Below are 11,477 nucleotides of genomic sequence, written 5' to 3'. Positions count from 1 at the left end.
CCAATTCGGACCCCTCTTCCCGGTCAGCCTGGTCTGGCTCATTGTGAAGGCTTGTTCCAGTGGCAGCTCGGATTTGGAGCCAGAATTGAATATCCCAGGTTTGAGGGAAACGTTGCTCCTGCGCCTCAGCCTCGCTCCGCGGGGGAGGGAAGGAGCGGGAGCCCTGTTGCCGGGGGCCCAGGCCCAGCGCTGGCCAGGAGCGCCCTGGAGTCTTGCATCAGCCAAAGGCTGTCGGGCTTTTAGCCTATGGCAAACCGTAGAAACCAGGACAGCGGCTTCAAATCAAGGAAGGTTTCCACTGGTTGAGTTTTTGCACGTTGTTGTGTCACTAGGTGGTAATCATACCACTCAGGCGGGATTTCTAATAGGAGCCTTCCGACGACGTAGGCGACTCCCTCCCTTAGTCGCAGCTCTCAGCAAGGGGCCGGTGAGCGCTCTCCACAGGAGGCTGGACCGGATTGTCAGGAGGGGCTGGACCACAGATTTCACCAGGTCGGAGGGAGCAGTGCCCATGATGAGCCTGAACCTGGTACGAACATCTGGGGGCCTGGAGAGAGGAGGGGGAAAGTCTGGGTCCCAGAGCTTAGAAGAAGGAGGGTCATGATTAAAACCCGACTGGGCTCAGGCCTCAGCACTTGGGCAGGAAAACCTGATCCGGGGTGGGAACTTTCTTTTTTTGCCTTTTGAGGCCCTTTCAGGCTAAGCTGGGTTCTCTCATCTGTAAGCACAGGTGACTGACTGGGCTTCAGCTCCAGTCCTCCCATCTTTCACCTCTTGTCCTGGCAACCTCAGCATCTCACTACAGAGAGGAAACTGCAGGGTGGGAGGGTCAGGCATGGATGGGGTCACAGGGCCAGTGCCTGAGTAGGGTTGAAAATGCAGGACTCAGGGCTGACCACACCCCAGCTTGTTTTTATTTTTGAAGTTTCCTTTCTTGTTCCATTATTTTCAATTGTAAAATATGATCTACATACACCAAGGTCCTTAGAACATATATGTGACCCTCGTTTAGTAATTATACTGAAACCCAAAGTATCCATCTCTTAGTCAAGAGTTATAAGCCTGGCCAGTGCCCCTGAGTGCCCCTCCCTGATCACAACCTTCTTCCTTGTCCTCCCCTGCCCCAGCATTCTTCCATCTTCTGTGGTGAGAATCTCTTGGCTTTTATCTATGCTTTCCCATTGTGTTGGCACTCTCTGTGAAATAAGGAATAGCTTTTCAATTCTAATTTTTTCTTTCGACCCACAGGAGATATCTCCCTTGTAGCTGAGAATCTCACTGAGCACCTCCAGGCCTGGCTCGTGGTGGGCTCTGGTCGCTGTGGGAGTCCTCGGAGCTGCCTCCTTCTGGCTGTGCTGGGTGAGCTCCCCGTCTATCCTCTCTCTCTGGCTGGCAAAAAGGAATCCACGAGCCTGGTCAGAACAACACTCTGATGAAATGGGGGTGGTGAGGGGTATAGGAAGTAAGGGGAGGAATTTTATTCAAGTGAGTGAATTTAGAGGCAATTTGTCATATTGACCCCGGAAAGGAGCCAAGAGGGAGACTACAGAATGCCTCCTGGCTCAGGTCAAAGGATGGGGGACTCCTCTTGCCTCCCTCCACATTACAGCAGCCCCAGTGGCCTTGCTTGCACTGGGTTCTGGGGACCTCATCCCCAGGGCCAATGCTGTGCTGGTTCAGGGAAGAGGGCTTCAGGAACACACAGGCTTCTCAAAAACCTGAGGGAGGCTGCCTGCCTGCTTCCCCCTCTTTAACTTACTTGTTGCAAAACACCATGTCTCCCCTCCCTTCACCCAACCATTCCCATCTATCCCCTTTCTGGTAAACAACCACTTTCAACCCTTTTAGCTTTCCTTTTGTTCTTTACCTCCATGTCTCTTGATAGCATACATTCGTGCTTTTGATGTTTCAGTTTTAGACATTATCTTTGACATTCCAATATCCCTTCCTCCCGCAGTTCCTATCCCGCCCCCCAACAAATGCAATCTCATCCTCCTAGTGTAGGTATATGGTTGTTTTAACTGGACCAGGAGACAGAGTTACAATTATTCACTTATGGGAATGTTCCTCAGGTCTGAGCTACATGCTAAACTTCCTTAATTGTCCTTTCTGGACATATTGATGTTTTTGAGGGGTTTAAAAATTGCCTGATGGTTTCATTTTCTTACTTTCCATGATCTTCTAATTTCATAAATTTATCCCCCAACGCTCCCCCAGTTAAGTGAATCTTTTCTCAATCCCTTCACACTCATGATGGTTGTTGTCTAGGTCCTTTCTTGGTGAAGCCTCCCCTCAGCGTTCCCACCCACCCAGCCCAGCCTGCTCCTGTCTGGGCCCACTGCCAGCTGTCCTGTAGACTCCTCTCCCTGCCCTTCTCCCTGGTGACTCCCTTTCCCTTCTCATGGGTTGATGCCCTTGTTTCCCAGATCCAAGTCTTCCTCTTTTTTAGTATACTCCTTTGTTTTCCTGGAGCACATTGCTGTACTTCCCAAAAAAGGGCTCATGAGAGGAAAATTTCAGATGCCTTCATGTCTGATTTTCTTCCTATTTTACAGGGTTTGATTCAGGAGTCATGGTGACCTCCAGCAGGAACAAGTAGGGTCACAGGAAGATCCCCACCAAGGATCACAGATGACCCTGTAACGCATGAAGAGTCTGAATCTTTCCTATCCTCATCTCTTAAGCAAATGGCAGACTAACAAAGACCAAGGCCTGAGGTCTAGTCTGATTCTTAGAGCCTGTGCAAGTCTCTGTTTGGGGAGGTTAATCTGAAGGAATGGGTGATCTTGCACAAGCATCTTCGGGATTCCGGGTTTGAATTTCCTTCCTTGGGCAATGGGTTGATCTGATGGCCTTTCTCACATACCTAAGGAAAAGATGTAGGGGGAAATGCTTTGAAGCCTGGGACAACGTTATCATCCTAAAACACAGCCCCAGAGATCACCAAATAGATTCTGAAAACATCTGACTTCTGCCTGCATTTCTGTTCTTTCTTGAACTATCAGAGGGTAAGAAAGAGAGGAGAGGCATGGCAAATGGGGCTCAAGGCCAGGAGAAAAGGCAGGGAGAAGAAGGGGGAAGGGAAATGAGGAAGAAAGATAGTGTCATTGGGAAGGGACCCGGGGATTCCTAGTAGGTGTGGTGGTGGAGGGGCCTGGGAATATCTTTGGAAACCCAGATTTGGCTGGTCTCAAGCTAAGACTCCTCCACCTGCTGGGACACCCACACTAACGTGGTTACAAACCTACTAAGATGGAACTAGGCATCTGATTCTCAGAGTGGCACCATCATCCTCCCCAGCTCTTCACTCCCTTGTTCCCTGTCTCTCCATCCCCATCCCCAACCCTTGACCCTCTCCTTCCCATCCTGCTCTTCTTCCTTCCACTCTTTGGGCTCCTGTCATGACTGACAAAGCCTTGAATGACTGGAACACTTATTCCCTATTCACCCTGTACTCTAGGGTTTCCTCTCACCTCCCATCTCCCTCCCTTGTTCTGCAACAGAGCCCAGGTGAGCCCTGCAGAGCCTTTGCCCTCTTGACACACCCTTTCAGCTCCAGGACTGGCCTGGTGGGGACTGCAGGACAGCCTCCGCACGAGGTGGCCCCAGGTTCCCAACAACTCCCTGTACCCCTCTGCACTCACCCACCTCAGCCCACAGTGCTCTTCCTGGGTTCCAGCTGCTACAATCTGTTCCACGTGTTATGAGTTCTTAGGCAGTGTTTGAGCAAGCAGAGTGGCAGGGCGTGGGTGGCTGAATTCAAGGTGAGGGAGCTAGAATCCTCTACTGGAGGTTCTCTATTCTTCAAGAGGAGGAGAGACCCCGTTTTAAAGGAGAGCAGGTGGGTAAGAACCCAGGAGGCTAGTTTCAGTTCAGGCACCATCCTCCCTGGGACCAGCTAACTGACAAGCTAGTCTCATTAGGAGATGGTAAAAAAAAAAAAAAAAAAAAAAAAAAAAATCCACCTTGACTTTGTCATTGTATCTCTCCAAAGGCATCATCAGCCCCAGACTTTTCTGGGCATAGAATTGCATGTTTAGTTTTGTTAAAAAAAAACAGCCATACTCTGTGCAGAGTGGTGTACCAGTTTACATTCCCTCCAGCAATGAATGAATCCAGTGTTTGGTGTTATTGCTGTTTCTTACTTTATCCATTCTGATTTTGGTTTTAAATTGCATCTCCCTAACGGCCAGTGATGCTGAACGTCTTTTCCTGTCTTTATTTGCCATCCACATATCTCCTTTCATGAAATGTCTGTTCGTGTCTTTTGTCCATTTTCCTACCGTATTGTTTGATTTTTTTAAACTGATGGATGGTAGTTTTCTTTAGGTGGTCAAGATACCAGTCCTTTGTCCTATCCGTGGTTTGCGGTGGTAAACTTCTGAGGTCATGCATACTGATTTTCTTCCTCACTTTCAGGGACAGATTCTGGAGGTGAGGTCGCCTCTGGCTGGGAAAGCCCAGTCATTGGAGCAAGCTGCCAGGCCCAGGAGACCCCACCCTGGGCAGGCACAGGGGAGAGTAAACGCCATTCCTGTCCTGATTTGTCGTAAGCAGGCCGCGCGATCCCGTAAGCAGGCTGGGAATCATAATGTCCTGGGCTGGCAATATAATGTCTTCTGGCCCTTGGAAGACCCGCGCCATCTCTGAGAAGCCTGGATTCTGGTCCTGCGGAAGGATTGGGTGTCCTGGGGCCGGCCTCCTCGGTCAGGCCTCACTTTCCTTCCCGGGGCGCGCGATGATCAGACCCTCCCTCGTAGCTGCGGCGAGGAAAGCTCTCGGGAAAGTGCTCTGTAACCAGGGAGCGCGATGCAAACGTTAAAGCCCTGATAGCACGACCGGGGATGTCTCCATAAACCCCAGTTGGAAAGGCTGACGCCGCCCTCATTGCCATCTCTACCCCAATTGCCAGCGAGGAAGGACGGTTGATTCGGCTTGCAGTCCGAGGGGCAAGAGAGGGAGGAAAAGCGGGCAGAACTGGAAGAAAGAGGGGAAAAGATGAACATGGCGGGGAGGAGGCCGGCGACTTGCAAGCGCCGGGCCTGCGACTCACTTCCGGAGCCCAAAGGTGGCGGGTACCACCCTGGCGCCCCGGTCCCGCGCCCGCTGCCGGGACTCCTCTGCCACGTTGTCAGAAACCGGCTAAAATGCACCCGCACCACGTTTCCAGCCTGGCGGCCCCCACCCTCTTCTATCAGTTTCTAGTTGCCCTGTACCCGGCCCCCATCCCTCCTTTTCATCCTAGTTGGCCTGGGCAGCCACTTCCTTAGCTCCGTTCTTGGCTCCTAAGGCCTCGAGTCACTAAGTCACTTGTCGCCCTTTCACACCAGGGTCTGAGGTTCCCATATCTGCTTGTCACCAGTCTCTGCCTCCCGCCTGGCGCGGTAGTTCCGTAGCGGAATCCGCGGCCTCAGTGAGCTCCCAAATAGGGCTTTGCTGTCCCGGTGCTGCTCCGGGAAGGCTGTCTGCCCCGGGCCGGCTTGGGGGGACTGGCAGCACAGTGCGCGCGCCTCGCCTCGCCGGTCCCAAATGAGTCACCTCCTGCGGGCACTTTGGCCCCAGCAGAGGGTTGTCTTGGGGTCCCTTGATCAGCCTCGGGGCGGGCATCGTCGGCTGGGGGTCGTTATCTGGAAAGCAGAGGGGACCCCAGGCCCTGAGGGAGGAGCTACACGAAAGCCAGGACTCCCGTTGTCGTCCTTGGGCGACTGATTCCCTGGGACACGTTGACACGTCTCTGTAGGGCCAAGGCCAGGGAACGTGTCTTTTTCTTTACAATTCTGTTCAAAGACAAGGTCAGCCCTCAGCTTCCCGGGCCCAGGGGCCGCCTTGCTGGCCCCGCGTCCATCTGGGGAAGCTGACAGCCTCTTGGGCTCGGTCCTCCCAGAAACAAGCGGCTGAGATTCCTCTCTGGCAAAGCTGCGCACACGCGTCGGTGAGAGAGGAATCAAAACGAAAACAAAACAAAAAAACCCTGCTCCTCCAATTCCACAAGCAAAACAGATTTAGAACCCATCTCTCAGCAATTGATAGAACAAAACAAACTATCAGTGAAGAGAGAATCTGGAAAAGAGCTGTCAACCATCTTGATCTAATTGTCCTTTGTAGACCATGACATCCAGCAATTGAAGAATAAACCTTTTCAAGGGCATGAGGTAGATGGGCAATGTACTGTCCTAGAAGACACATCTTAATAAATTTAAAAGAATAGCAATCATACAGAGTATATTCTCTGAGTATAATGTAATTAAATTAGAAGTTACACTCATTGCATATAGTATAGGAAGCCCCAAATATCTGGAAATTAACGCACTTCTGTATAATTTATGGGTCAAAGACAAAATCACAAGAGAAGCCCAAAAATATTTAGAACTGAATAATAACAATAAAAATATATGAAAATTTGTGGAATGCAGCTAAAGGAGTGCTTTGAGGGAAATTTAAAGATTTAACTGTTTGGATTAGAAAAGTAAGATCTGAAATCAGTGACATAAGTTGCAACTTAAGAAACTGGGGGGGGGGCCGGCCTGGTGGCTCAGCGGTTAAGTTCATACATTCCCGCTCCCGCGGCTAGGGGTTCACTGGCCAGGATCCGGGGTGCAGACATGGCACTGCTTGTCAAGCCATGTTGTGGCAGGCGTCCCACATATAAAGTATAGGAAGATGGGCACGGATGTTAGCTCAGGGTCAGTCTTCCTCAAAAAAAAAAAAAAAAAGAAAGAAAGAAAGAAAAAGGAAACTAGAGGGGCTGGCCCTATGGCCGAGTGGTTCAGTTCCCGCGCTCTGCTTTTGGGCTGAGGGCTTCCTGTGTTCAAATCCTAGGCGACTACATGGCACCGCTCATCAGGCCATGCTGAGGCGGCATCCCACAGGCAGCAACTGGAAGGACCTGCAACTAAAAACACACAACTATGTACTGGGGGGCTTTGGGGTAAAAAAGGAAAAATAAAAATCTTAAAAAAAAAGAAACTAGACAAAGAAGAGCAAGAAAAAGGTAAGTTAAAGGAAGGAAATAACAAAGAGTAGAAATCAACTAAATAGAAAACGGGCAGCAATAGAGAAAATTAACAAAGGGAAAACTTTGTTTGTTGTTAACTTGACAAACTTCTAGGCAGACTAACCAAGAAAAAAAGAGAGGGACCATACTGGTGGCACCATAGTGGTTAAGTTCTCGCGCTCTCGTTTAGTTCTGGGGTTTGAAGTTCGAGGTTCGAATCCTGGGCGAGGACGTACACATCGCTCATCAAGCTATGCTGTGGCCATGCCAACACTCCAAAAAATAGAGGAAGACCGGCACAGATGTCAGCTCAGGGCCAATCTTCCCCCCCCCTCCAAAAAACCCAGGAAAACAAAGAGAGAGAGAGAACAAAAATCACAGTATTAGGGATGAACAAGGGATTACTATCACAGATCCTACAGACATTAAAAGGATAGTGAGAGAATGCTGTGAACAACTCTATGTCAAGTTAGATGGAACGAATAAATTTATTTTGTTAAATTTAAACTTAATAAATTAAAATTTAAAACAACAAAATTGAAAAAAAGAAAGAAAGAAATTTATGGACAAACATCACTCAGGATCTCAGCCACAAAAATCTTTCAGCAAAACAAGCTAGTAGGACACAAGGTTAATATACAAAAATACCCACCAAATATATATAAGCAACAAATAACTGGAAATGAAATTTAAATATCGCTGCAAGTACACTAGTGCCAGAAACCATCAAATTCGTAAGAATAAATCTTACAAACAATGTCTCAGACCTCAGAAAACTAAGACACTGAAAACCAAGAAACACTGCTGAGAGGAAGTAAAGAAGGATAAATAAATGGATCCTCTTTTCTTGGATAGCAAGATTCAACGTTGTTAAGATGACGATTCTCCCCAAATTAGTCTGTAGATTCAACAAAATTCCAAACAAAATTCTAGGAGGCTTTTGGTAGAAATTGATGAGTGGATTGAAAAAACTTATATGAAAACATAAAAAACCTACAATAACGAAAGCAATTTTTAAAAAGATGAACAAAGTTAGAGAATTTATTTTCAGCTAAAAAAGCTGAGATAATTTGTGGTGTTTCTGAACAGTTAGACTTGCAAAATTTCTATTGATTTTCTTCCCACGATTCACTAAACAGAGGCATATGTAACCACTTTGGGAATAGACAGGAGAATTGGGAGGGAAAGTAGAAAGTCAAACACGGGCTTCCTTCACAGCAGCCTTGGAGGAAATGCTCTTTTAGAGCAGGTTCTAGGCTGCAGGAGAGACACACAGAAGAGGAGGTCACAGAAGCATCCGTGACAGGAAGAGAGCTCTGGTCCATCACAGGTAAAGGAAGGGGCACATGGAGCAGCAGGCCTTGGAAAGAGGTTTAGGGTAAAATCTGAGAGAAAGAAACCCAGACAGAGCTTGGTCTTCAAGGTCAAATTCAAAGGGAAACTGCCCTTCCATTATGTCTCAGTCTTTTTTCCTACCTTCTCTCCCTCAAGCCTCGTGGCCCCTAAACGTCCCAGAAAGCGCTGGGCCAAGGTAAAGCATTTAGAGTTCCGGAAAAATTTCACCTCCCCATCGGAACCCCTTAAGCTGCGGGGAGGGTTTTCTGATCGATGCCTTGCTCTCCCCCGTCCTTAGGGACAGTGCTGAGGACACATCCCCAGCCTCAGAGGAGGTCCAGGGAGGCTGCCCCTGGTGTCTGCAGGAAGCGGCATCTCCTTCCAGTTCTCCAGAGATCTATGGAGTGATTCCAGGCACGTGCTCTCCAGGTAGGTCTGGAAGCTCACTGCCAACCAGGTTGGCTTCCACTCTCGGGTCCCGCCTCTGCTCCAGAGCGAGGGTCCCTGTTCTGGAATCTGCTCAGAGGTAGGCAGGCAGCTCACATCCGTGCACAGGCTCCAGATTCCAGATTCCAGATTCCAGATCCCCGGGCACCCACCGCGCTGAACTCAGGCAGGAGGTGTGAGACCCTGGACCCCCGCACCGCGGGATCCTGGCTCCAAGACAGTAATGAGCCAGAGCAGCTGTCAGGTACTCGGCACTGTAGGGAGGTACAAACACTAGTGTGTTCTCCCCTCAGGTCTGAGGGGCCAGTGGGGTCCCAGTGGGTCCCGGCCATGGAGACAGATGGCCCGTTGTCCAGGCAGTTGCCTTTGAAGTATCCGGGTCTGCGAGTCCTGGCCCTTAAGGGCGCTATGGAAACCCCTCAAGAAGTGGGGCTTTTGGGGTAGAAAGGGTGACAATGACTCAGCCCGACCCTCCTGCAGGCTTTGTCCCAATGCAGGTTCCTCAATGTGTGTATGTCGACTGTGCTGAGGGTGGGGTAGTCAAAGTGAAAAGAAGGAAACTGAACAAGGGGGAAGTTGAGACCAGGGCGTAGCCAGGTGGCATAACTGTTAAGTTTGCGCCCTCCGCTTCCCAGGCCTGGGGTGTCCAGTTATCCCAGCACGGACCTACACACCACTCCTCAAGCTGGACCTACATATCATTCCTCCAGCTGGACCTACACATCGCTCATCCAGCCGTGCTGTGGCTGGATGCTATATACAAAATAGAGGAAGATTGGCACAGATGTTAGCTCAGGGACATTCTTGTCTTCCTCCCTCTCCAAAGGCAGTTTCACTCCCCTTCCCACACTCACTCACCTGGGTCTCTGTCAGGACCAGCATCAGAGGAGCAGGTGGAGGTTTTGGGCCCAGGTGATCTGGTGCCTCTGGACCTCTTGGAGTTGAGGGAGAACTCTGGGTACCCTCTGGCTCCTCTGTGAAAGTAAACTTCCTCTAATTAGCTTCTCTAGAAAGCATACCCAACGGAAACAGAAATTGACAAGCATCATAGGTGTCCAGGCAGAATAACCTGAAAAGGGGTTGTTGGAAAACAAAAAGAGAAACTTCTGAAAAGGCCCTGTGTAGAGGGGCATTCTCTGGTGCTCCCTCCCACTGTTTCACCCCACTCCACCATCTTAGTCATCTTCTGCCTCCCAGACATCGCTCTCAATGCTGGAGATGCTGAGATCTCAAACTGGAGACGTTTCGACCTTTCCATGAGCCCTCTCCTCTGCCACACGGGGCACTCCTGCCGGCTGTCTCCATAGTTCCTAGAAGAGAGAGTGACACCAGCTTGTCTCTCAGCCCACTTTTCTTCTTTCTTTTCTAGAATCCCTTACCCTATGCTGGACCGACAAAGGACTCAGAGAAGCTTTTAACTGAGCCTTCTCGTCAAAGTCTTTGGTATTCCCCTGTGCATTGTGCTTCTAGAAAGACTCTTTCCCCCACAGAGCCTGAGGACAGACAGGAAGCACCGTTGGAAAACGGAAGGTGGTGGGATGAAGGCTTCTTCTTTAATCCTGGGTACCACTAATGGCTGAAGGCATTGGATAGCGGTTCACGTAAGACTGTTTTTATTGTTGTTTGTTAATTTCTGTTTTGATAATCATATCCCCTGAAGAACCAGGAGCCCCAGGTAATTTCCGTGAGAAGGATTGTGGCCACTTCTCATATGTCAAAGTACCTTTTAGTTGGCTTCACAAAGCACAACATAATGTAACTGAGTTCACTTCGTCAAAGAATAACATTTGCCTGACTTTGGGATTGAAGTAAATCATGATTGTTCTTAGATCCATGGATCAGAGACCAATCACTATGGACAGTCCTTTAGGAAATAACTTATTCACAAAGTTTAACAAGTAGTGTGTACGAATATTAACCAAAGTGTGTTTTTATCTATGTTACAAATAATGAAAAATTCCCTAACTAGTTCCAATGCATTGTCTTTACAGATATGTGTTTTTATAATAGGTTTATTGAGATGTAATTCATATACCATGCAATTCATCTATCTAAAGTGTACAATGCAATGATTTTTAGTATCTTTACAGAGTTTTGCAACCATCATCGCTATCAAATTTAGAACATTTCATCATCCCAAAAGAAACTCTGTGCCTATTAACAGTTGCTCCTCCCTCCTATTTATCTCCAAATCTCCTAGCCCTAGGTAACTATTAGTCTACTTTCTGTCTCTATGGATTTGCCTGTTTTTGATAGTTCATATAAATGGAATCACGCAATGTATGGTCTTTTCCAGCTGGCTTCTCTCACTTAGCATAGTGTCTTCAAGGTTCATCCATGTTGCAGCATATGTCAGGACTTCATTTCTTTATTTTGCCAAATAATATTCCATTACATTGATTTACCCTATTTTATTTATGAACAAATCAGTTGATGGACAGCTGGGTTATTTTCACCTTTCGGCATTAGGAATAATGATGCTATGAACATTTGTGCACAAGTTCTCGTTTGAACACACGTGCTCAATCTCTCAGGTGTACACCTAGGAGTGGAATTGCTTGGTCATCTTACTCTAAGTTAAATTTTTTCTTCCAAATTTTTTTATTGTGGTAAAATATGCAACATAAAATTTACCATCTTAATCATTATAAATGAACAGTTTACTAGTATTAAATACATTCATAATGTTATGCAACTATCA

General features: G+C 48.1%; 1 long non-coding RNA gene across 2 annotated transcripts; it reads right to left on the bottom strand.

Annotated features, from left to right (window-relative positions):
* Positions 1-910: 910 nt before the first annotated feature.
* LOC138919464 (uncharacterized) lies at positions 911-9,764 on the bottom strand. 2 transcript variants are annotated; one of them, XR_011429665.1, is made up of 4 exons: positions 9,635-9,764; positions 7,144-7,267; positions 3,649-4,977; positions 911-1,412 (listed from the first exon to the last, which is right to left on the bottom strand). It is a non-coding gene; the product is annotated as an uncharacterized lncRNA (long non-coding RNA). The 2 variants fall into 2 exon arrangements; XR_011429664.1 differs by lacking the exon at positions 911-1,412 and adding an exon at positions 1,457-2,866.
* Between the last annotated feature and the right edge of the window lie 1,713 nt (positions 9,765-11,477).

This window comes from Equus caballus, chromosome 20, assembly GCF_041296265.1.
Source record: "Equus caballus isolate H_3958 breed thoroughbred chromosome 20, TB-T2T, whole genome shotgun sequence".
NCBI lineage: Eukaryota > Metazoa > Chordata > Mammalia > Perissodactyla > Equidae > Equus > Equus caballus.
Note: the sequence above shows the minus strand (reverse complement) of the source record. Positions and strands in the feature narration are given on the sequence as shown.